This window comes from Schistocerca americana, chromosome 8, assembly GCF_021461395.2.
Source record: "Schistocerca americana isolate TAMUIC-IGC-003095 chromosome 8, iqSchAmer2.1, whole genome shotgun sequence".
NCBI classification, from domain to species: Eukaryota; Metazoa; Arthropoda; class Insecta; order Orthoptera; family Acrididae; genus Schistocerca; species Schistocerca americana.
In genome coordinates this window covers 151,703,256-151,715,476 of record NC_060126.1, presented here as the reverse complement: position 1 = coordinate 151,715,476, position 12,221 = coordinate 151,703,256, and the positions used below count along the sequence as shown (strand labels likewise).

Here is a 12,221-nt window from a genome sequence, read left to right as displayed (position 1 = left end):
CGTCGTTATCAGGAGAAAGAAAATTGGCATTCTACGGATCGGAGCGTGGAATGTCAGATCCCTTAATCGGGCAGGTAGGTTAGAAAATTTAAAAAGGGAAATGGATAGGTTAAAGTTAGATATAGTGGGAATTAGTGAAGTTCGGTGGCAGGAGGAACAAGACTTCTGGTCAGGTGACTACAGGGTTATAAATACAAAATCAAATAGGGGTAATGCAGGAGTAGGTTTAATAATGAATAAAAAAATAGGAGTGCGGGTTAGCTACTACAAACAGCATAGTGAACGCATTATTGTGGCCAAGATAGACACAAAGCCCATGCCTACTACAGTAGTACAACTTTATATGCCAACTAGCTCTGCAGATGATGAAGAAATTGATGAAATGTATGACGAGATAAAAGAAATTATTCAGGTAGTGAAGGGAGACGAAAATTTAATAGTCATGGGTGACTGGAATTCGTCAGTAGGAAAAGGGAGAGAAGGAAACATAGTAGGTGAATATGGATTGGGGGGAAGAAATGAAAGAGGAAGCCGCCTTGTAGAATTTTGCACAGAGCATAACTTAATCATAGCTAACACTTGGTTCAATAATCATGAAAGAAGGTTGTATACCTGGAAGAATCCTGGAGATACTAAAAGGTATCAGATAGATTACATAATGGTAAGACAGAGATTTAGGAACCAGGTTTTAAATTGTAAGACATTTCCAGGGGCAGATGTGGATTCTGACCACAATCTATTGGTTATGAACTGCAGATTGAAACTGAAGAAACTGCAAAAAGGCGGGAATTTAAGGAGATGGGACCTGGATAAACTGAAAGAACCAGAGGTTGTAGAGAGTTTCAGGGAGAGCATAAGGGAACAATTGACAGGAATGGGGGAAAGAAATACCTTAGAAGAAGAATGGGTAACTTTGAGGGATGAAGTAGTGAAGGCAGCAGAGGATCAAGTAGGTAAAAAGACGAGGGCTAATAGAAATCCTTGGGTAACAGAAGAAATATTGAATTTAATTGACGAAAGGAGAAAATATAAAAATGCAGTAAATGAAGCAGGCAAAAAGGAATACAAACGTCTCAAAAATGAGATCGACAGGAAATGCAAAATGGCTAACCAGGGATGGCTAGAGGACAAATGTAACGATGTAGAGGCTTATCTCACTAGGGGTAAGATAGATACTGCCTACAGGAAAATTAAAGAGACCTTTGGAGAGAAGAGAACCACTTGTATGAATATCAAGAGCTCAGATGGCAATCCAGTTCTAAGCAAAGAAGGGAAGGCAGAAAGGTGGAAGGAGTATATAGAGGGTTTATACAAGGGCGATCTACTTGAGGACAATATTATGGAAATGGAAGAGGATGTAGATGAAGAAGAAATGGGAGATAAGATACTGCGTGAAGAGTTTGACAGAGCACTGAAAGACCTGAGTCGAAACAAGGCCCCGGGAGTAGACAACATTCCATTAGCACTACTGATGACCTTGGGAGAGCCAGTCATGACAAAACTCTACCATCTGGTGAGCAAGATGTATGAGACAGGCGAAATACCCACAGACTTCAAGAAGAATATAATAATTCCAATCCCAAAGAAAGCAGGTGTTGACAGATGTGAAAATTACCGAACTATCAGTTTAATAAGTCACAGCTGCAAAGTACAAACGCGAATTCTTTACAGACGAATGGAAAAACTGGTAGAAGCGGACCTCGGAGAAGATCAGTTTGGATTCCGTAGAAATGTTGAAACACGTGAGGCAATACTAACCTTACGACTTATCTTAGAAGAAAGATTAAGAAAAGGCAAACCTACGTTTCTAGCATTTGTAGACTTAGAGAAAGCTTTTGACAACGTTAACTGGAATACTCTCTTTCAAATTCTGAAGGTGGCAGGTGTAAAATACAGGGAGCGAAAGGCTATTTACAATTTGTACAGAAACCAGATGGCAGTTATAAGAGTCGAGGGGCATGAAAGGAAAGCAGTGGTTGGGAAAGGAGTGAGACAGGGTTGTAGCCTCTCCCCGATGTTATTCAATCTGTATATTGAGCAAGCAGTAAAGGAAACAAAAGAAAAATTCGGAGTAGGTATTAAAATCCATGGAGAAGAAATAAAAACTTCGAGGTTCGCCGATGACATTGTAATTCTGTCAGAGACAGCAAAGGACTTGGAAGAGCAGTTGAACGGAATGGACAGTGTCTTGAAAGGAGGATATAAGATGAACATCAACAAAAGCAAAACGAGGATAATGGAATGTAGTCAAATTAAATCGGGTGATGCTGAGGGGATTAGATTAGGAAATGAGACACTTAAAGTAGTAAAGGAGTTTTGCTATTTAGGGAGTAAAATAACTGATGATGGTCGAAGTAGAGAGGATATAAAATGTAGACTGGCAATGGCAAGGAAATCGTTTCTGACGAAGAGAAATTTGTTAACATCGAATATAGATTTAAGTGTCAGGAAGTCGTTTCTGAAAGTATTTGTATGGAGTGTAGCCATGTATGGAAGTGAAACATGGACGGTAACTAGTTTGAAAAAGAAGAGAATAGAAGCTTTTGAAATGTGGTGCTACAGAAGAATGCTGAAGATAAGGTGGGTAAATCACGTAACTAATGAGGAGGTATTGAATAGGATTGGGGAGAAGAGAAGTTTGTGGCACAACTTGACTAGAAGAAGGGATCGGTTGGTAGGACATGTTTTGAGGCATCAAGGGATCACAAATTTAGCATTGGAGGGCAGCGTGGAGGGTAAAAATCGTAGAGGGAGACCAAGAGATCAATACACTAAGCAGATTCAGAAGGATGTAGGTTGCAGTAGGTACTGGGAGATGAAGAAGCTTGCACAGGATGGAGTAGCATGGAGAGCTGCATCAAACCAGTCTCAGGACTGAAGACCGCAACAACAACAACAACAATTTCCTGGATGAGCTTTTCGTCCTTAAAAACGGGACAATCTCGAGAGGAAGCGGCGTGGCCACCCATACAGTTGATGCAGCGAGGGGATGGAGGTGGACAAGCACCCTCATGGAACATCCTTGCCATACGTAACACATTTGGCCGGATTGGAACAGGAGTGGCTGATGTGACTGAACCGCTGACACCGATAGCAACGCGTAGGGTTTGGGACGTAAGGGCAAACGGAAATTATCTCATAGCCTCCTTTGATTTTTGATGGGAGTTGAACTTTGTCAAATGTCAAGAAGACAGTGCGGGTTGGAATGATGTTCGTGTCAACCCTTTTCATAACCCTATGAACAGCCGTTACGCCCTGGTCAGACAGGTAGTGCTGAATTTCTTCGTCAGACAATCCATCGAGGGAGGGTGTATAAACGACTCCACGCGAGGAATTTAAAGTACGGTGCGGTTCCACCTGGACAGGGAAGGTGTGCAGTAGTGAGGTACGCAGCAATTTTTGTGCCTGGACGGCACTGACTGTTTCTAACAACAGAGTGCCATTCCGTAATCTGGAACAAGACTTTACAGGACCTGCAATTGCTTCGACACCTTTCTGAATAATGAAAGGGTTGACCGTGGAGAAGTCGTGACCTTCGTCAGACCGAGAAACAACAAGGAACTGTGGCAACAATGGAAGAACTGTCTGTGGCTGAGACTCAGTGAACTTACGCTTGTGAGCAGACATAGTGGAAGGTGAGGAAACCATTGCGGAAGAATCCCCCATGATTACAGGCGTCTCCGATGGCGCGCTCCTCCCTTGTGGGGGCCCTCTCTGAGGGCACTCCCGCCTTAGCTGATTGTTCACACCTTAGGTCACACCTCCCGACAAACGGACGGAGGGACCAATCGGCACTTTCGGAAGGTATCAGCTCGGGTAATCACCCCTCCCTGGGCCTGGCCGTTACCAGCGGGTACGTACGTGTCATACCTGTTTACCCGGGGCGGGGAATTACGCGTTACCCCGTCACCGGCTACGCATGGAAGTGCGTGGGTCGGCCTTCAGTCACGCACAGGGAGGAAAAAGAGAAAGGGAAAGGAAAGAAGAGGGGTCTCAAATGCCGCAGCGGAGAAAAGGGCAAAGAGAAGAGGGAAGGAAAAGAGAAGGACAGAGGAAGGACGAAGACTTGCAAGTGTAGAAAGCAAGGAATTTGTAACAGTTTCGAGCGTCCGTCTCCGGACGTAGGCACAAACCATACTCCCAGAGGGGGAGAAAGGGAAGGAAAGAGCCAGGGGTGAGGGGGCGAAGATGGGGGACGGGGAAGGATGCGGAAAGGGAGGGTGTGCAGCCCGGAAAGGAAGGAGGGCCACATTAGCTCGGGGTCCCGTGCTCGCTACGCACGTATCCACAAAAGAGTTGTGGACCCCCTGGGGGGAAAAAGTTTGTGATGCAATATGATGGGGGACTGAGGCAGAGGGGCATATGTAACAGCAGAGACAAACTACTGCCAGTTAGTTCTTTGAAGCACTCAACATGGTAATCGGTCAGTTAGTTCGTGACAAGGAAGTGACAGGTACACTGGAAAGTCACAAGTAGCATTGTGTAAACACCACTGAGTGAAGGGGAAGAGATCATAAGGTCAATAGCCAAAAAGGTGTAATGGACCACATTGAATTGGGAAGGAGTACTGTCACTGAGGGGACAAAGATCAAGAATGGAAAGAAACTGCTCAATCACAAGGCCGCTACCAAAAAAAGTGGTGTTTCCCCACAGGGACTCGTGCACACTGAAATCCCCATGGTAATTAGGTGTCCTCGCCGGAGGTAAATAAAGTTTACAAATGGTGATTGCCACAGTCGTTTGCATTCACACTGCTTTGTTTACAAAGTAGTACGAACGGGAATTCACTCATTGCCAACATTTTTGTAAACCAGATGCTCTCTCTACACCCGTGAAGTTCCAACAAAATGCATGGTATCCTCAAATATTTGGGAAATGGTTATCAGTGAAGTGTGTTTCTTGAAGAGCAACATGGATCACAGAACAAAATAGAAGTGTTTAGTAGTTGTAGTTATGGCAACTGACAGTAATATCCACTGCAGTTCCACTTGATCATTACGTTAAGGATGTCCCAGTTAGGCTTGAAGAAGCCAGGATGACGGGTCACACTCCACGCTCACTGTCTGTTATTGGTTGTGGTGATGATGTTTGGTTTGTGGGGCGCTCAACTGCGCAGTCATCACGCCCATACGAAGTCCCAATTTGTACACAGTCCATTTTCTTTTTACAATTCAATCTAGTCACTCTCACAAATGATGAGGACAACACAAACACCCAGTTCCCGGGCAGAGAAAATCCCCAACCAGGCTGGGAATCAAACCCGGGACCCCGTGATCCAGAGGCTGCAACAATAGACCCTAGATCACGAGCTGCAAACTTGCGTTATTAGTGGGAGGCGAAACATCAATGTACAATGGTTTGGAGTCCAACAGCGAGATAGTATCTAGCGCCTCCGAGATCGCCCGTGTAGACTTCTTTTGATATTTCTTCTTCTTCTCCTCCTCCTCCTCTTTCACTACTTTAAGCTGCTGCTTCTCTAGCCAGGTACAGTGAGTAGTTCCCAAAGATAGTGCAGCAGGAGCTACGAGAACAAAGGGCGTATCAGCCCCATGCTCAAGTCTATTTTTGTTACTACAAAATGTTGATGCTGAAGGAGTAAATACAACAGGTACTGATGATGACCTTTCAATGTAACTGGACACCAACGATCATTTTTTTCTGAGCTTCATAACATGAGAGGCAATTTGTGACCTTCAATTCCTGGATTTCGTGTTCATTGAGTAGGTTTCAATGGACGTACAGAAATCTCTGCTGAAAGTATAAACCATCTTCGTAGGTTCGTAATTCTGATAAAAATTAAATTGAAGCACTAAGAACATTATACACTTACAATACCTACGAAATGCAAGTCCACGAAATAAAAGTAAAAAACTAACAAAATGAGATTTTAAATCATGTAAATAAAAATCCGTTTATGATACGACAGCAGCTCTTTGCTGTTATTACTTAACTTTTCTGCCAAAGCAGCAGCGAACGAAGTAGAAAAAAGATAACAAATACAATCAAGAGATAAAAGTCAATAGATATCAAAGGCTAAAATTCTATGACAAAACAGTCCTTGTGGTCTAAAAGAAGGCACACCTTTAGGAACTGTTGAATGAAGCACCTTAATGCAGAATTTAGATTAAGGGTAAGAAAAAGTCTAGGAATCAGACCAAAGAGAACAGCAAATAATTGTCTGTTGTGGAAGATGCAGCAGAAAGAATTTTATAATATCCACTATCTGGTGAATGGAAGAAAATAATCCAAGGCAAGAAGAATTTATAAGCAAATTAATCCAGACATAGAAAGCTTTCCTTAACACAAGTGATCCAGTATTATCAAACAAAAATTCTCCTTTTGATCTCTTATTATAAAATGTTGATATCTTTTTATTTCTAATCATTGCAACCACAGATCCTACATTTTTGTCTATTGTATAATACTTGACTAGTTTCTGTATTTGTTTGTCTTGAGCACGGAACTGTTCAGAAGTGAAATGTGGAATGAGAGAAAACATGAAAAGAAAAAAATGGAATGATTTCATCGCATTGTTAAAAAATGAAGAAGAAAACTAAGCAAACTGATGATCAACAAAATGCCAGTGGTGGTTTAAGAATCATCTTGGCAATGTCATTTAATGAATGCAATTTTGTTATTTAGTGGTTTTCTATTTGATCTTATACGTATGCTGCTTGACTGTCAAAAATATGTATATCAGAGAGTTATTATTAAGGTAGGATAAGAACATCTAAAAGAGCTGCTAAAAGCTGATGCTGCTGTGTTTTTGTTTCCATGTATGAGACACAAGCAAGCAGACAATGGCGCAATCTAGCAGTGCTGCAAGAAACCAGCCAATACGTTTTTCAGACACCAGGTGTCAGACAGAGAACATCAACAGAACACACCCCCATCATTCCAACAAGATAAAATGCCACAGAAGATCCCTCATCATTGGTGATGGCAAATGAATTAACCTTTGAAAAAGATTATTTGTGGAAAGTAGTTTATAATACTGGACATGATGCAACCAGCTGTTTCTTTTTTTGTAAGCTTTCTTGTAGATTAAGATGTACACGTAAAAAGATGATTTGTAACAACTGTAATTATTTATTTAACCGACTGGGCTTGACAAATAATTTTGGTGGAATATTGTAAAAGTAACTCGTGGAAACTGATAGAAAATCTTTATTGTTAAGTGTATTTGAGTGGTACAAATAAATGAGGCATTTCATTATAGTTTGTGTGTTGGCAAATTAAAAAATGTTTTTGTTTGTACACACTGTAAATTTTTTTTTGAGATTATTAACACTATTGCAATTAGATATTTGCACACACATTAATGTGACTAGAAGTGAGGATTATACACATAGGTTTCTTCTTGACATACTGAAAGAGGGGAAACAATTTAAGAATTTTTTTCCCCATCAGAAACTTTCTGTAACCAACATAATACGTTCTATCAAAGCAAAAGATAATCTGAGGGTTTTGTTTAATCTTTTCAACTTATGGTCTACCAACATCCAACTATGACACAGATAGGAGTATTGGTGTGTACTACACACATTAGATGTTTGTTTGTGATTAATCACTGCATGGTTATTTGGATGTATTTTCAAATAACACCGTCACAATACGTTAGCACAGTATTAAGTTAGTTGCCACAGCAATGAATGCACACCCTTTGAGCCTCAGTATAATATAAATTCATTATACCAAGTGTTTGGTAAGGGTTTCTATTAAATAATCTCACAAAGTCAACTGCAGAAGATTAGAGAAGGAAAGGGCCATCGTCTTACTGAAGGTACCCTCCATTATTTGCCTGTAGTGATATAAGAAATATCAATTCTTGCTGGGATGATCAGATGGGGATTTCAATCACACTACTGACAAGGTGAGGTGTGACATTCTGAAACAACTTTTGTTATTCATCATCATCACCATCATCATCTTGAATAGTTTCCAGTGACAGACTGGGTCTGTTTGGATCATAAGCCTTGCTACATAGTCCAGTTTGCGCACCATCTTTTAGTGTTTGCTGTGGTTCAGGGGGGCTTGGTCAGGGCTGTCAGGTGTGACAGCCGTGGATGGTCTCCCTGACCATTGCAAATTGTGGAGCTCTGCCAAAGTGCTTTCTGATGATCTCACCCTCCATGCCCAGCGACTAACTGTACTTCGGTCGGCAGCAGATGATCCATTGACTTTGCAGAAATGTTTGTAAATATTCCCCACGGTTTCTTTCTCTGCAGTGAGAAATTCAATGATGGCACGTTGCTTGTAACATCCATCACCTACAGATGCCATTTTGAAACTGTCCTGCAGCTATGCTATCTACCGGAAGTGACGGAAACTTGACGCCGCTCTCTCAGGAGAATTCAAATAATACATACAAAATGCTTAGCATTCATAGCATTGTTTTTGGCTGAGAAAAAAATGCAGTGCATTACTTTCTGGGGAACCCTCGTAGGTTCTGAAGAAAGGCAAGGAAAATTCTATGAAAAATCATTACCCAAAGCAGACACGGGTTGTGCAAGATCTTTGGCAAGGCACAGAAGAACAGATAATTCTGTACCAGTATGAAATTCACACTTATTACTTGTGCCTGCAATTATAGTCTGAACACTATTATGAAAAATATACACATTTGTAAAAGGGTAGATGAACAGAGGATGAGATGGGCAGAAACTTTTAGAGAAGATCCTTGTCCAGAAAGCTAGTTTCTTTTTTCTTTCCTCTTAAAGACAACTGCACTTACCTCTCAGTGCCCTGAAAAACAGCCTCTGAATTACACTTCTGAACACTTCTTGCTCGCCCCCTCCCAATATTTCACTATCCTCTCAACCTGTATAATATCCTTAGTCATTACTATGTCACTCCAGCTCCCAACAACGCTTGTCTGCCATATTCCTGCGTGATCCAGGTGTAATATGTCTAATACATATGTCCAGCACCTACTCCCAACGTGTCACTCACATTTCATAACTAATCATACAGTCTGTTCACAAAAAGGAGGACAAATCCTCAGGGTGTGGGGAGCACAGGAAGCAAGCTCCACCAATCGACTCCCTGTACATGGTCTATTTAGGTGTGAGCAGCAGCGAGGGGGAAACAAGCTGCACTTACATCATGCAGTCAGTGCTGGCACTACACTTGTGCCCACCCATCAGTATGCTTGCAACAACATATGTATGTTGCAGAACACCATGCATGGAAATGGGATTTTTTTGGTGGTCAAACTTCAGGTTTTATTAGGGACAAGATGGTAGAGTCAAGTGTTTTGGATAGCCCTTGGGCTACGTACCATTTATATAACTAACCGAAGGATCACCTTATTTCAGTATCCTACAGTACAGTGTCTAAGTACGAATATTATACAATTGAACGGCAAATGGAAAAAATAAGCTCTTTTTGCATCTGATGTGGTCCAAGACTCCAAGATGACTATGCACAGCAAATGGCTCAAATTTTTGTGGTATATTCCTAAGATCCAAATCTTTAACAACCTTTTTATTCATATCATTATATTTTTCTGAGATACAACGTTCAAAGTTATCCTACTTTTACACATAAAACACCTACATAGAATCTGATTTTAGGTGAAAACATTGTTTATAAAGGGATGCAGCATGGAAAATATGCTGTGAAGTGTGTGTGTTGTCACCTGAGAAGTCCATGTTGTTGTACCAAAGTACATGCAAAATTTTCTTGCACTTCTTGTCTGAAGTGTAAAATTAATTTAACATAATTTCAATTTCACACAAGTAAACTATCTAAATTTTACTGACCAATGTATTTCTATTCATATGAGTTACACACCCTGCTGCAGTAGGGAAAACAAGGGAACCTGCAAAAAAATCGTCCTATCAGAGCACAAAAAGTATGAATATATTTCCGTTTATTTAAAAGATTCTGACTGAAAAGGAAGGTAACAGTTGCCTCATTCTACCTTGCTCAGCACCTTCAAAAATTTTGGCATGTGAATGTATTCACAGTTTTTTATGCTGAGACAGAAGAAGATAGTAGCAGCAGGAAAGAGACAAGAAAGTAATAAATAGTAGAAGATAGGTAGACAGTGGCTGTGTTATAGATCAAGCAAAGAGAACAATGGCAGTGAGAGAAAGAGAGGCACACACTGGCAGTGGAACATAGCTGACAGTGACAGAACACTGCTAGGGAAAGAGTGAAGGAGATAGTGCTGGGGAGGACAGTGGGGGTGGAAGAGAAAGAGAAAATGGAAGTAGGTGAGAGCCAATGATAATGAGGTACAGGGTATATGACAATGAGGAAGAGAGAGATAGCAAAAGTGATGGGAGACTGTAGTAGTACAACAGAACAGATAGTACTGTGGCTCTGCCACACAAGATAACAACAGAGACACACAAAGAGATAATGACAATGAGTTGGGTTAAATGAGTGAGTGAGAAAGGGCAACTGGGAGTGGATGGGAAACTTAAAAGCAATGGACTAGTGTGTCTGAGTTACAGTCAGGGTATCTTGTAGGAGTTTGAGGTGAGTGGCATACTACAAAAAAGTGTGAGCGTGTTTGCATGCCAAACTTTTTGGGAAAAATTTTGAAGTTGCTATGGAAGGTAGAGTCTTTTAAATAAACAGGAACTTTTTCCCCTTTTTTGTTCTGATAGGAGCATTTTCCTGCTGATCAATATAATTTGTGCTCCAATCGGTGTAGACAGATCCATCTAATGGCCACCGTACCAGCTGTCAACTGCTATGTGTTGTGCATCTATGAAAGAAAAACTGAGATTAGGGCAAAAACTGAGAAAGGAACATAGAAATACCGATAGCTTACAGGAGCCATGAAATAGAATTTCATATTTTCATGTTGAATAATGATGCTTGTTACTACCAATTCTGTACCGGTGCTCATGAGACCATCATTCCTATAGTGATGTAAAAAAAATTGACATGTGACACGACTTGTAACCACATTCAGCACACCAATTGAACAACTTACCCACTATGCTGTAGAGGAGTTTTGATAATTGTTGCTGTTATTGTGGCTTTAGTCATGCAGTGAATCACAGGAAATTATTTTCAGTTGATTTCCCATAAACAAGGGCCCAACAGGGTAAATGATACCGTACACGCTTTCCAAAAGCAAACTTGTAGTGGAAACAACATAAGGAATTTTACAATCAACGATGGTGCTTTTACAAAAACACACAAACAAAATTGCCACTTTAAAGTAATTCAGACAAAGGGAAAAATAACTTGAAAAAACTGTCAAAGTGAAATATCTGAATTAAAATTTCTGGCAAAAAGGGGCAAATTTCCGGTAATTTCCCAGGATTATCTTTCCAAAATTTCTGAATTTTTGTCATAGTGCTCAAACTTTCTTCTACGAACGTTTTTGTTCATCTCATCAAATGAGAGATGTATGGACAACTCTTTTGCTTTCCCACTCGTAACACTCAGTGACCCTATTAATTATTGTTCTTGCTCCATTCTGTAAGGTACTTAAACTTGCTCTTCCCCCCCCCCCCCCCCCCCCCCCCCGAGGAGTGGAAAGTGTATTTGGTGCTGCCCATCACGAGCCAACAACCACTTTGTCACTCATCAGTAGAGGTATTAACTTGCAGTACAACACAATACTGCACAACAATTACTTTGCAAAGGCTACACAAGATTTTGTATTAAGATCAGAGATTGGCAGCTGTCAGACACAAAACACAAGCAAGCTAAAGTCGACCAACTTCTGCTGAATTCTGCTGACTAAGAATTAGGGAGCCCTTGTTTTTCTCGTTGTGAGCAGATTGTAGGAAGGGCCACCTGTGAGGTTGGACTGGATTGGATTGATGGAGTTAAAGTGAACAAACTAGGAGATCATTGGTCCCTCCATCCCATATTTGTCAACCTGCAAATAGACCTCAGAGAGGAAGGACAAATCCGGGTGAACGTGATTGTAAACGACAATCAATAAAACTAAGAGACAGAAGCAAGAAGTAGTCAGAGAGGGGAACGAGGTTGTAAGGGGGCCACCAGTATGAACAGGTACACGATCTACAAACTTTACTGCCATCACTAGTCTGTTCAAGGGCGTACCGAATCACCCTGTTGCAGGGTGCGTTGCCCAGCATAATGAAGTCAACACCAACATCTGATTTACAAAACCTCCTTCTCACCAAAAAGCTGTTCTGAACTGTACAGAATGACACATTCAATATAGGCCCCATTCCCACCACCCTGTCAGAGAGACATCTCAAATAGTCCCTGTGCTCCATGTG

General features: G+C 41.1%; 1 protein-coding gene across 1 annotated transcript in view; it reads right to left on the bottom strand.

Annotated features, from left to right (window-relative positions):
* Positions 1-12,221, bottom strand: part of LOC124545309 (platelet-activating factor acetylhydrolase IB subunit alpha1) — a 78,942-nt gene that overhangs the window by 45,882 nt on the left and 20,839 nt on the right. The gene's annotated exons all lie outside the window — the stretch shown is intronic.